Below are 14,987 nucleotides of genomic sequence, written 5' to 3' on the forward strand. Positions count from 1 at the left end.
GGCCCATCCCTGATTCTAGCCACACATGGAAAACTGGTGACTGTCTCTCTGCAAACTTCCCTGAACGAGCCCAAGAAAGGAGCAAGTTTAATGACAACAAAAGCAACTATGCCTTTTTATAAGAGCAGCCTCTCCTTTCCTCTCAGGATATTTTCCTTGGTGTAAACTGCACGGAGCTTTTATTCCAACCCCAGGTCGATTCAGTCCCTGCCCTCTACACACAATGCGATTTCCGTTTGGATTTGGGGCGATTTAAATTTTCCTTCTGCAGCAAGAAGGACTGATTCGGAGTGACCCTACCTTTATTGTGCGATATCTTGGAGTGCTTTTAATCCTGAATATCCATTTGGGAAAGAAAGCTCCATGGTAGAGAACCTCTGAACTTTCCACAAGAGCAAGATGGGGAAGGTAGGATCCATAACGATAATGTTAAAACAGTAATTTACTTCTTTTGACATTTCCTATGGCGCCAGAGATTTCCTTTTTATTGCTGAACACGGAACTGCAGTGGGCATTCTTAAAGATTGTCCAATGATCCCCCACCCTGAATTAATGAAGGTATTCACAGGTGGAGTCAACTGGCTGTTGTAATTCTTTTCTGGGCTGTGTGGCCGTGGCCTGGCAGCTTTTGTCCCTGATATTTCAGCAGTCACAGTTACTGAAGAAACATCACGGACTAAAATTCCCACTCTCTGCCACACAACCCAGAAAAACAGCCAGAATTTTCCCCTCTTTGAGTTGTAATTGTGTGGTGTTCTCATTGGCTTCTTAAATCAACAACTTGAAAAATAAAATAGGATTCAAAGTGTTGTTGCCTCATTTGTAAGTTCTTGGTGTAATACGCTAATGTTTCTGTAAGACTTTGGCAGATGTGGGCTTGAAGTCATCTAGTTTCTATGAGGAATTAAGCGAACCTTTGGGAGAGGGGAATCTTGCACAGATATGAGAAGACTGAAGTGCCATCATAAATGTATAAAAAACAAGAAAGCTTAGGAGTAAGGGAGAAAGTTCAGAGGTCCAGAGGCAGAGAGAACTGGATATCATCAATAGAACTGTATCGCTGAAAGACATGAGGTTTGATGAGGTCACACAGGAGGAGGAAATGAGAAAAGCAGAAGTCCAAGAACAGGTACCTGCCACATCCCAACAAAGAACGAGGAAAGCATTTCAGTTGTCCTTTCTTTATGAGAACAGGGGAGGGACAAAAGTAAACAAGGTAAAACTGAAATGTACAACAGTTGAGATACATGAAACAGCATAGATTCCTTCTACTGTAACCAGCAGGTGGCAATAAGCAGCTATCAAATAGCATCTGACAAGAATTTCAAATGCACGCAGTCACCATGCCGTTAAACAACTGCAGGGCTGCTTGGCAGGAGGACATTTGGTAAGGGAAGGTTTCCCCATGTCCACCTCTGCAGACTGGGAAAATCTTCCCCTGATTATTCTCTGCCTCTCATATTGCGGTCAAAAGCTGAAGGACACTGCCAGGAAGTAATCTGGCAGCACCGCTGCTTTGGTCAAATGCGTTCCCTAAGGGAATGCTCCCCCAGTGAGGGCCAAGCAGAAGCACACGTCATCAGAAGGACCACGGAGTTTTTATATAGTATGATGATAAGCTTTTATACACTAAACCCCACAAAACAAACCAAGTAGTCTACAAAAGCTTGCTCTGGAATCCTATTTATCTGGGGACAGATACATGGTATTATTGCCACTAGGTGGTGTGGTATACTCAATCATATGCACTGGGCCTTAGCCTCAGTGAGACTGAAGAATGATCCAGGAAATAGGGATTGCCCATATTGTGTCCTGGATCAGTGGTCCCCAACCTTTTTATCACCGGGGACCACTCACCGGGGACCACTCAAAGCCTTTTACTGAGGCCCGGTGGGGGGGGGGGTAGTTTATTCCTCTACTCTCAACCACTGCCCTAACGCTCTCTGATCGCTATGGTAATATTTAAACATCCCTTCAAAATAAGATACAGACCCGCCACAACAATGAACATAAGGAACATTTTATTTTCATGGAAATTTTAACTCATGACAATGACAAATCAATGGGAACCCTGAGCTTGATTCTCTGTAACAAGATAGTCCCATCTGGGAGTGATGGGAGACAATGACACCCGAAGTGTGTTGTAAAGGGCCGGGGGGGATGAAGTAAAGGGCCGGGGGGGGGGGGAAGAAGGCGTCCTTCGGGGCCCACCTCTAATTAGTCGAAGGACCACATGTGGTCCGCGGCCCACAGGTTGGGGATCACTATCCTGGATGACTCCATTCAGACCCGATTCAGAAAACAGGTGTGAGCTTGAATTGCTTGAACAGGAGTGTGGAACTGGATACCCAGAGTCATGAATTTACTGGTGGTTTCATTATTAAGAGTTTTTCAACACAGGAATGTGCTAAAAATAAGGAAACAGGAAGAAAATATGAGACTCTCTTCTGGATCTAGGGGAAATTCTGCATCAAAATGACTTGCTAGTAGTTATTCCATTCCATTCCATTCTTCAAAGCCCTCTGTGATCTGGGCCCGACATACCTGAGGGACTGCCTCTTCCATTATGTTCTTCAGAGGGCATTACGCTCAACTCCCTGACCCTAGAGAGGTCCTCCTGGTCTCAACCAGAGCCAGGGCCTTTTCAGCCCCAGCCTGGTAGAATTAATTGCCAGTTGAGAACTAGATCCTGATGGGGCTATAAAAGTTCCACAGGCCTGCAAAATGGTACTGTTCCACCAAGCCTATGGTTGAGATCATGGCATCCTAGAACCCAGTTGGGCCTCTTCTTCTTTTCCTTTTCCATTTCCTTTTCCTTTCTCTGCCTCTTCCTCCCTTAACATTTCCATACTGTGCTCTTTCCCCCCCCCCCTTCCAAGGGAACCCACCAACCTGATGGTAGAGTGAAATGGGTAAGGGTGTGTGAGAGGTAAATTCTAGCATTCTTCATGGTTTTATGGTGGTTTTACTGTTGTTTTGATGATGTTTGTTTTGATGTTGTGAACTACCCCAAGCCTGTGAATGGGAAGGGGCAGTATACAAATGAAAGAAAGAAAGAAAGAAAGAAAGAAAGAAAGAAAGAAAGAAAGAAAGAAAGAAAGAAAGAAAGAAAGAAATTCCTTCTATTTAAGATCTTATTATAGAAGTTTATTGATGCCATTATGCTTATATACCTGGATGTGCTTATATCCCTTTCATTTCGATATGTGTCAAAAGCCATCAAGTAAGTTCTGACTTATGGCAACCCTATGTATAAATGACCTTCATCATGTCCTTACTCGGGTCTTGACTACTTTGATTGAGTCAATCAATGGCAAATATAATAGGATCCCACTCTCTGAGAGAATTTGCCCCTGCCCGCTTGGAGAAATTGAAACCAGGTTTCCCATTGCCCTCTCCATAACAAGCTGTGGCATAGGACTATTTTGCCACTATTAACCAAGCATTAAATTTTTTTCTGATATAATAAGTCTTGAAAAACTCACGATCAATCATAGAATCATAGAATCATAGAGTTGGAAGGGGCCATACAGGCCATCTAGCCAACCCCCTGCCCAACGCAGGATCAGCCCAAAGCATCCTAAAGCAGGGGTAGTCAACCTGCAGTCCTCCAGATGTCCACAGACCACAATTCCCATGAGCCCCTGCCAGCAAACTCTGGCAGGGGCTCATGGGAACTGCAGTCCATGGACATCTGGAGGACCACAGGTTGACCACTCCTGTCCTAAAGAAATGAAAATTCTTCCATCTCAAGATGCGTAACAAAATTCTGTGCTTTAGTATACATAGTTCATCAAGGTCCAGATATCGCACTATAAGGATTTGTGGTTGTTAAATTAAATTATTGGTTTTATTTCTTTTTCTATGTATCAATACTATAAATTCTGATTTTGATAACATTTTACCTCTAACTATTGATGTCACTCTTTTGTATGTTGACCTTTTGTTAAAATAGTTTATCTTTGGTCTATGACTGCAAAGAAATTTGATGATGAGCCAATCCATCTTGTGTTCAGTCTTCTCCTCCTGCTGTCTGGAACTTTTCCTGGCATTATTGTCTTTTTCTGTAATTTGTGCTTTTTCATAAATGCGTGTCATTTTGTACATAGTGAGATCCTGTGATTCTTTTCTGCCTGCGATCATGCATTTTTCATTAGAATCTCATTCCCCCATCTCAATTTGTGGGTGTCAGCTAGTTTTATTCAATCTCTCACCACTTTTATTTTCATCTCTCTCGTCATGATTTGGTACTTCTTTGGGGACGCATTCTGAGAAAGTAATATTTTTCTCCTTTCCCCCCTCTAGATTTCTCGGTGTACATATAATTTGTGCAGCTTTTCACATCCAACCCAGGTTTGGAGACTGTCCCCCCAGTTAAGGTGGCCTGCCTGTAATGGGTCAGAGCTCCCCACCCCAAAGTCCCTTGTTAGAGATCCTGAGCCTCCAGGGAGGGCGGTATATAAATAAACAAAAAAACAAGCAAATCTTTAGGAAGCACTACAAGGCTTGTTTGTTTGCCAGGACATTTTGGGGGTGGGGGGATGGGGGAGGATCTCAACAGCATGCATCTTTTAGGTTTTTGGATTTTTAAAAAAGCATTTGGTTTTAATCCGGTGTGTTTTCAAAATTGCTTCCTTGAGCCAAGAGGAAAGGAGCGCAAAAATATTTTATTTAATTCGAATTAATCCTGCCAGATCAACCTTGTTTCTTTCTTTGACGGAATGACAGGCTTACTACATTGTGGAAACTCATTGGATGTTGTTTACCTGGCTTTCAGTAAGGCCTTTGACAAACGTCCCGCAGGACTTGCAAGACAGAGCTCTTCCGCCAGGTTTATGGTTGAGGCCAGGATGGGGAGAAATATCAAATCCTTCCCCCCCCCCGTCCCCCCACTGCTAAGACGTAGTTACACCATGTATCATCTTACGGCGTTGGGTAATGGCTCCCTCTGCCGCCTCCTCTGTTGGATATTGTTGTTGGGGGGAAGGGTAGTTGAGTTTTCCATCATGTTTTTTACTGGATGCTGTAATGTTTTTGTCCATGTATTGATATTTTAATGGGGTTTTATTGGGGCTTTTGGTTTATGGACTATTTGTAACCCGCCACAAGCCAGTACTGGGAATGGTGGGAAATAAACATCTAAAATAAATAATTTTTTTTAAAAAGGCTCTCCATGATATAGGTAAAGGTAAAGGTAAAGGTATCCCCTGTGCAAGCACTGAGTCATGTCTGACCCTTGGGGTGACGCCCTCCAGCGTTTTCATGGCAGACTCAATACGGGGTGGTTTGCCAGTGCCTTCCCCAGTCATTACCATTTATCCCCCAGCAAGCTGGGTACTCATTTTACCGACCTCGGAAGGATGGAAGGCTGAGTCAACCTTGAGCCGGCTGCTGGGATCGAACTCCCAGCCTTATGGGCAAAGCTTTCAGACAGCTGCCTTACCACTCTGCGCCACAAGAGGCTCCATGATATACTGATGAGTAAACTGGAGGACTGCAGACTGGGTTTTTGGATGGTTAGGTGGATAGGGAACTGGTTAAAAAAATGCACCCAAAAAGTAGTTGTCAATGGAATCTCATCAGATGGGAGGGAGGTGAGCAGTGGGTGCCATAGAGCTTGCTACTGGGTCCAGTACTTTTCAACATTTTTATCATTTTTACCCAGCACTGATTAAATTGTCAATCAGACTGATTTGTTCAATGTAAACTGCCCAGAGCCGCAAGGAATGGGTGGTATAGAAATCCAAACAAACAAAACAAACAAACAAGGGGGTGGAGGGACTCCTCATTAAATTTGCAGATGACACCAAATTGGGAGGAGTAGCGAACACCCCAGAATCACTGCCCTGAGATGTCGCAGTGAGGAGAAGCATATACATCAAATGAATAAATAAATTAAATAGAGGTAGAGTTCCATGAGATCTGAACACGCTGGGAAAGTGGGCAAATGAGAGCTAGATGCAATTCAATAAGGAGAAGTGCAGAGTTCTATATCTGGGTCACAAAAATGAGAAGCATGCAGACTGGATGGGAGAGACACTTGTGGGTAGCAGTGTGTGTGAACGAGATCTTGGGGTGCTTGTGGACTTTAAGCCAAATATGAACCGACAGTGTGAAGTTGTGGTAAAGAAGGCAGATGACAGCTTTGGGTTATGTCAACAGAGGCATCGCATCAACATCACAAGATGTCATAGTCCCACTGTATAATTTATTGATCAGGCCACACCTGGAGTACTGTGTGCGGTTCTGGAGGCCTCACTTCAAAACTGCATGGACAAAATTGAGATGGTGTAGAGGAGAGCAACAAGGATGATGAGGGTCAGGAGGGACATGGGAATATTCAGAAGAAGAAGAAGAAGAGTTGGTTCTTATATGCCGCTTTTCTCTACCAGAAGAAGTCTCAAAGTGGCTTACAGTCGCCTTCCCATTCCTCTGCCAACAACAGACACCCTGTGGGGTGGGTGAGGCTGAGAGAGCCCTGATATCACTGCTCGGTCAGAACAGTTTTATCAGTGCCTTGGCCAGCCAAAGGTCACCCAGCTGGTTGCATGTGGGGAGTGCAGAATCAAACCTGGCATGCCAGATTAGAAGTCTGGACTCCTAACCACTACACCATACTCACTCTCTGCCTAGAGAAGAGGAGGTTGAGAGAATCATGATTCTTGTCTCTAGGTATTTGAAAGGTTATCAATTGCAGGAAGACAGAGAGCTGTTCCTGTTGGCAACAGAGGATAGGACCCATAGTAATGGCTTTAAACTACATGTAGAATGATACTGAATAAATATCAGGGGGGACGTTTCACAGTCAGAGAAGTTCAACAGCATAATCGGCTGACTAAGGAGGTGGTGAGTTCCCTCTCACTGGCAGTTTTTTTTAAAGAAATTTTTATTTTATATAGATATATAGAAAAAGTACAAAAAATAATACTCGTAGTTACAATATCACCCCTCCCTCTACCCCCCCAGAGTCCCCATTTGCTTGAAGTTCCAGAGAAGAATTCCACTATTCTTGAAATTCTTCAGTTGGTTTTCTGTTGCCAATAGATGTCAATTTTAACAGGCAGTTTTTAAGCAGCAGCTGGATACTTATTCTGAATGCTTTAGGACAATCCTGCATTGAGCAGGGGGTTGGACTAGATGGCCAGTATGGCCTCTTCCAACTCTATGATTCTATGAGTTAAAGACATGCTAGGCTTTGATGGTGCTTATGGGAGAAACTAAAACTAACATAGATCATAGGCTATCAAATGTCAGGAAACAGACTGAACCTACAAGGTTTGAGTAATGGGACAAACAAAAGAAGGTGTATCTTCACATTACTCATGGCGTATGGAATTCATTTCCGTAGGCGGCGGCAGTGGGCACTAGACTAGCACAAGGGGTTTCTAAAAATATTTTGCTTGCTTTCGCACAGAGCTCTTGCTCTGCACCCCACCCCCCAAAAAATCCAGAATACTGCACTGGTTGTCACCTTTCCAGATTTTTTTTCTAGCTCTGCCCTGCAGTTTCCCAAATCTGCTTTGATAATTCTACTCCAAAAGGAGGACTGACTTCTTTTTTTCCCAATTGCTTTCTGCGTAGCCTTCACTCTCTAAAACTGTAGGCAGGGTTAAGAATTTCTGAATATGCCTGCCCATCTGAATATACCTGGCTCCATCTCCTCCCAATGTCCCCTTAAACACACCACTCTGACATCATTAGAGGGCTTTTTGCTTGTTTTTACACTGATACTAAGTAAATTGCTATAGTGCCTTAACACTATAGCGATAGCCCTGTACTGATTTTTTTAAATGCGAAAATCCACTGGGAATGGAGGTGGGAGATAGACTGATCATTGGAAGCCGATTAGTAGTCCATGTCAACTATCTACTGTTGAAAAGTGCTCTACGGATATTAAAAAAGAGTTTCATGCCAGCTATCCAAATACTATAAAATGTGAAATACCTTGGAATGATAGATTACAAATATGTCAGCTGTCAAAGACCATGAGCACCAACTATGGAAGTTTAGTCATGACTAAGGGAAAATTCCTAAGCCGCTCTGCTTGGAAGCAAGATTCAGGTGTGGAGCCACACTGGTCTGAAGCAGCAGAACAAAGTTTTAGTCCACTGACACCTTTAAGACCAACTTAAGCTTTATTCAAGGTATAAGCTCTCACGTGCAAGGTATAAGCTCTCAGGCGCAAGGACACTTTCTTTGGAAGTTTTAAAGCAGAAGCTAGCTAGCCATCTGACAGAAATGCTGGTTCTGGGAACTTAGGCAGATTGTAAGTGGGTGGGAAGAAGGGATTGCTTCACTTCAAGAAAGACGCAGTTAAAATTGAAAGGGTACAGAGGAGAGCGACAAGGATGATCTGGGGCCAAGGGGCCAAGCCCTATGAAGATAGGTTGAGGGACTTGGGAATGTTCAGCCTGGAGAAAAGGAGGTTGAGAGGGGACATGATAGCCCTCTTTAAGTATTTGAAAGGTTGTAATTTGGAGGAGGGCAGGATGCTGTTCCTGTTGGCTGCAGAGGGGAGGACATGCAGTAATGGGTTTAAACTACAAGTACAACAATATAGGCTAGATATCAGGAAAATATTTTTCACAGTCAGAGTAGTTCAGCAGTGGAATAGGCTGCCTAAGGAGGTGGTGAGCTCCCCCTCACTGGCAGTCTTCAAGCAAAGGTTGGATGCACACTTTTCTTGGATGCTTTAGGATGCTTAGGGCTGATCCTGCGTAGAGCAGGGGGGTGGACTAGATGGCCTGTATGGCCCCTTCCAACTCTATGATTCTAGGATTCTAGGATTGCCTTCATGCTTGGCTCTTGTGGCCCTTTATTGCATGTCGATTGAAATGCCGATCACCATTTTGGGATCAGAAGGTGAATTTCTTCCATGCCAGACTGGTTAGGGATTCTGGTTTGGAGGGGGGGTCATTATCTGGGCATGGAATTGGCATCATTGTGGGTGGGCATATAGTTGTGAATTTCCTGCATTTTGCAGGGTGTTGGCACTAGATGACCCTGGAGGTCCCTTCCAGCTCTATGATTACATATATGCCCTCCTAAGAGAAAACAGCAACACTGCTAGAGGTGGGGAACAACTTAAATCAAGAGAATTGTGTGGCAGAAAAGGATTCACATTGGGGATTCCGGCCTCTAGGTAGGATCTGGGGGATCTCCCGAAATTACAGCTCATCTCCAGACTTCAGAGATCAGTTATCCTGAAGAAGTTTTGGAGGGCGCACCCCACTGAGGTGTCTCCAGGGCCCATCCCCAAATCTCTAGGGGTTTTTCAACCTGCAACTGGCCACCCTCCACCCTAACTACCCCCAACCCCTGCCAGTGTCCAGGGGGCACCTGGCAATGCTAATTCACCCTCTCCCCTGTGACACCGTTCCATTATAAATCAGGACACCCCACTGCTTTCACTAAGCCTCATAGGATGAAGCAGCCCAGCAGGAACTGTGTAAGACAAAATTGCGATAAGCAACACAACACAAAGATTAAGCTTTATAACTTTAATTGTTGCATTGTTTAGCCATTGCTGGTTACTGTTCTGAAACTATTTGACAACCATGTTTCTTTTGGAAAAAGTTTTATTTTTGCGTTGTCTTATTTGTAGTAGTATCAACATCAAGAAAACGAAGATCATGGCATCCGGCCCTCTCAATTCCTGGCAAATAGATGGGGAAGAAATGGAGATAGTGACAGATTTTATTTTCCTGGGCTCCAAGATCACTGCAGATGGGGACTGCAGCAAAGAAATTAAAAGACGCTTGCTCCTGGGGAGGAAAGCTATGGCAAATCTAGACAGCATCCTAAAAAGCAGAGACATCACCCTGCCAACAAAAGTGCATTTAGTCAAGGCTATGGTATTCCCAGTTGCAATGTATGGCTGCGAAAGTTGGACCATAAGGAAGGCCAAGCGTCAAAGAATTTAGGCTTTTGAACTCTGGTGCTGGAGAAGACTCTTGCGAGTCCCTTGGACTGCAAGGCGAACAAACCGGTCAGTCCTAGAGGAGATCAGCCCGGACTGCTCCTTAGAAGGCCAGATCCTGAAGATGAAGCTCAAATACTTCGGCCACCTCATGAGAAGGAAGGACTCTCTGGAGAAGAGCCTAATGCTGGGAGCGATCGAGAGCAAAAGAAGAAGGGGACGACAGAGAATGAGGTGGCTGGATGGAGTCACTGAAGCAGTCGGTGCGAGCTTAAATGGACTCCGGGGAATGGCAGAGGACAGGAAGGCCTGGAGGATCATTGTCCATGGGGTCGCGATGGGTCGGACACGACTTTGCACCTAACAGCAACAACAAATTTGTAGTAGTAATTCTGCCAGACACATTTCCTGCTGGGCTGTTTGATTCTACATAGTCTCTGTACTTTGGCCCTTTTCTCGTTGGAAACTGTGGCAGCCCCATTCTTGAGTCTTCCAACCTCGTGTTATCTTTGTCCCTTTGTTTCCCCACTCTCGGTGCTTGGTTTGCTTGACGCTTGGCTGGATCTGGTTTTGAGGAGGTGCCCAGCATTTTAGCCCCTGAACATCCGTTTTCCGATATCCTCCCTGAGAGGCAGCTTTTCCTGCTGATCTGGTGGAAGAACAGGGCGAGCCTGCCCCAAATCACTTGTTAGTCGGAAATCAACTGTCTTCCTGGGATATTATTAAGATATAAACTAATCCGTGAGCAAGGCAATATTTCAGCTACAAGGAAGAAACCCCAGCATATTTCTTAGACGTCAATCATGGAGTAGGTGTGGCCTCAGTAAGTCATATCACCTGTATTCACCTCTGGATTTTTGTCAGCATTTCCTCCTTTCTGATTTGTATGTGTGGATATGCTTTGTGCATGTGTGAATTCAGGAACCACACAAGACACGTGCTTCCTTCTCTCCCTCCCTTCTCCAGCAGTTGCTGTGAATTCCACAAATGGTTGTGTTCGTAATCAGAGTTCATTTGCCCACAGATACAATAACAGCCCATAACGCTGGGCCTACAACAAGCCCCTGCAAGCCTTTGCAGAAACTGAATGCTGAGCCAGAAGGGTCAACTTAAGGAAGTGGAATGTTGAGCAGCAATAAAAAACTTTTTGGCCCTGGCCACTACCTGCTGGAATGAGCTCCCAGAAGAGCTAAGGGCCTTGTTGGAGTGGTCACAGTTCCACAGGGCCTGCAAGATGGAGCTCTTCCACCAGACGTTTGGTTGAGGCCCGGTTGGGAAAGATTTATACGGTCCCTCCTCTAACCATCTATTTACATATCTACCTGAGGCTTGGGGATCGGGAAGGGGGTTTATGGAGTCAGGTTGGGATTGTTTGATGGAGACTAGTTAGAATCATAGAAGAGTTGGAAGAGACCTCCCTGGTCATCTAGTCCAACCCCCTGCACTATGCAGGACACTCACAGCCCTATCGCTCATCCACTGTAACCTACCACCCCCTTGAGCCTTCACAGAATCAGCCTCTCTGTCAGATGGCTATCTAGCCTCTGTTTAAAAATTCCCAAAGATAGAGAACCCACCACCTCCCGAGGAAGCCAGTTCTACTGAGAAACCGTTCTGTCTGGAACTTCTTCTGGGTGTTTAGGCGGAATTTCTTTTGAATTAATTTCATCCCATTGGTTCTGGTCCTTCCCTCTGGGGCAAGAGAGAACAACTCTGCTACATCCTCTACATGGAAGCCTCTTAAATACTCAAAGATGGTTATCAGATCCCCTCTCAGTTGTCTCATATCTAGGCTAAACAGACCAAGCTCCCCCAACCTTTCTTCATACATCTTGGTCTCCAAAACCCTCACCATCTTTGTTGCCCTCCTCTGGACACGCTCCAGTTTGTCTGCATCCCTCTTCAATTCTGGTGCTCCAAAATGAACACAGTACTCCAAGTGAGGCCAAACCAGAGCAGAGTAAAGGGATACCATCATCTCCTGTGATCTGGACATGATACTCCATTTGATACAGCTCAAAATCACATTTGCTTTTTTAGCCACTGAGACACACTGCTGACTCATGTTCAATGTATGGTCTACTAAGCTAGATCCTTTTCACACATACTACTGTCAAGACAAGTCTCCCCCATCTTATATTGGTGTATTCGATTTTTCCTTCCTAAATGCAGAACTTTACATTTGTTCCTATTGAATTTCATTTTATTTAGTTTAGATCAGTTTTCATAGAATCATAGAATCATAGAGTTGGAAGGGGCCATACAGGCCATCTAGTCCAACCCCCTGCTCAACACAGGATTAGCCCTAAGCATCCTAAAGCAAGCCTATCAAGATCATCCTGTATTCTGATTCTGTCTTCGGTTGTGTTTGCTACCTCTCCCAGTTTAGTATCGTCTGCAAATTTAATAAGGACCCCCTCTAATCCCTTATCCAAATCATTTATAAATATGTTGAACAACACGGCCCCAGGAAAGAACCCTGGGTCTTTCCACTTGTCACTCTTCTCCAAGAGGATGCTGAACCATTTGGGTACAATCTGTCAACCAGTTATCAATCCTTGAGTCAATTGTCAAACAAGAAGGCCCCAGGCATTGACATCATACCCGTGGAACTGCTAAGATGTGTACCAATCAAAACCATTACAACCTTGTGCCAAAAAACCTGGGAAACTAATAACTGGTCAGGGCAGTGGAAATGATTTGTGTTAATTCCACTGCCAAAAAAGGATGACTCAAAAAACTGTTCCAATTACTGTACAATAGCCGTAATTTGTCATGATATTAAGATCCTGCTCAAAATCATACAACAATGCATAGCAACAGCCATTGAAAGGGAATTACCAGAGGTTCAAGCTGGCTTTTGGTGCAGGCATGGAACGCATGATCACATAGCATAGCTGTGCTGGATTTTGGAAAAGTCACGGGAATAGCAGAAGAATGTCTACATCTGCTTTACTGACTACAAGAAAGCTTTTATAATTGTGGAAAGCCCTGCAAAACTTGGTGGTTTGATGCTAGTGCACTTGATCAGTCGCTCTATGCAAACGAAGAAGCCATTCTACGTCCACCATTTGGTGACACTGACTGGTTCAAAACAGAGAAAGAAGTGTGCCAAGGCTGTATTCTTTCCCCCTTTCTGTTTAACTTGTATGCCGAGATCATTATATCATTGTATACAGCACTGGTCAGACCACACCTGGAGTACTGTGTGCAGTTCTGGAGGCCTCACTTCAAGAAGGATGTAGATAAAATTGAAAGGGTACAGAGGAGAGTGACGGAGATGATCTGGGGCCAAGGGACCAAGCCCTGTGAAGATAGGTTGAGGGACTTTGGAATGTTCAGCCTGGAGAAAAGGAGGTCGAAAGGGGACATGATAGCCCTCTTTAAGTATTTGAAAGGTTGTCACTTGGAGGAGGGCAGGATACTGTTTCTGTTGGCTGCAGAGGAGAGGACACGCAGTAATGGGTTTAAACTTCAAGTACAATGATATAGGCTAGATATTAGGAAAAAAATTTTTACAGTCAAGAGTAGTTCAGCAGTGGAATAGGCTGCCTAAGGAGGTGGTGAGCTCCCCCTCACTGGCAGTCTTCAAGCAAAGGCTGGATACACACTTTTCTTGGATGCTTTAGGGTGCTTTGGGCTGATCCTGCGTAGAGCAGGGGGTTGGACTAGATGGCCTGTATGGCCCCTTCCAACTCTATGATTCTATGATTCTATGATTCTATGATTATGAAAGAGACTGAACTCAAAGAATCAAACACTGGAATTAAGATTGGAGGAAGGAATATAAATAATCTTCAGTATGCCCTCTTTTCAGAAACCAAGGAAGGCCTAGGACAGCTGATTACAATGAAGCAAGTAAGAAATTTGGCCATTTCTTAAACACTAAAAATACCAAAATAACGACCACTGCAAAAAACATCACAATAACAATTTAAGGTGAAGAGATCGAATGTGTTCAAGAATTCATTTTTCTTGGACTGATGTGATTAGTGATTGCAATATGGAAATAAAACGTTGAATTGCTCTGGATCACTCGGCAATGATGAACTTGATCTGAACATGGAAAAGCAAGGACATAAGCCTGACTACCAAATGTAGATTTAGTTAGATCTATCCTATTCCCAATAGCCACTTATGGCTGTGAAAGTTGGACAATGAAAAAAATCAGACAAGAGAAGAATCGATTCATTTTAACTCTGGTTTTGGAGAAGGCTTCTGTGGGTTCCATGGACAGCAAAAGTCGCCAACAAAGAAATACTACAGCGCATAAAGCTTGATCTATCACTGGTAGGGAAAATCATGAAACTGTGATCCAACTCAATGGAGAAAGCAATTAGGCTAGGATTGGTCAGTAGAAAAAGGAAACCAGGACAACAAAGGGCACCGTGGTTGGATGCTGGCAGTCTTCAAACAAAGGTTGGATACCCAGGCCCATTCCGCACAAGGACCAATGTTGCCAATTGGTTCCTGAAAGCGGAAATGCTATTTTTAATAGTGCAATTCGGCGTTATGCATACCTGCCTTTGTAGTGGAATCCAGTAGCGTTTCAATCGTTTCCCACAGGTTTCCGGTCTCGCAAAAATCGCTAGAAAGGAAGTGATTTTTTCTGTGCTTTGTCCCGCCCCTGGCCGTCAATCAAACGAACAGCCAATGGGTGGTTGTCATCATGTTCCGGGAAAGCCCCTTCCCCTTTAAGTTAAAAAAAAACGTTGCAACGAATATGCGTTAATTCGTTGCAATGGAGGGACCCATCTAGCTAGCAGCTGGCATGTGAGCTGGCGATTCATCACTGCCACGCTCCCCCGAGTGAAAAGAAAAATCCCCCCCTGCACGGGTGCGATTTTCGGCCGAAAATAAAGGGAACTTGCAAACGGGGCTGTGTTGTGCTTGGTGACTTAGGAGAGCTTTAAAGCAGCTCTATAGCCGGAGAAGCCTCGCTGGGTGAATGAAGGCTCACCGGTTCATTGCTTTCTGCTCACTCCAAAAAAAAAAAATGGCGATCGCTTCACCGGAAGTTCTGAGGAGAGAGCCAGGGGGAGGGACTTGGCTGGAACTGCAACAATGG

This window comes from Paroedura picta, chromosome 3, assembly GCF_049243985.1.
Source record: "Paroedura picta isolate Pp20150507F chromosome 3, Ppicta_v3.0, whole genome shotgun sequence".
NCBI lineage: Eukaryota > Metazoa > Chordata > Lepidosauria > Squamata > Gekkonidae > Paroedura > Paroedura picta.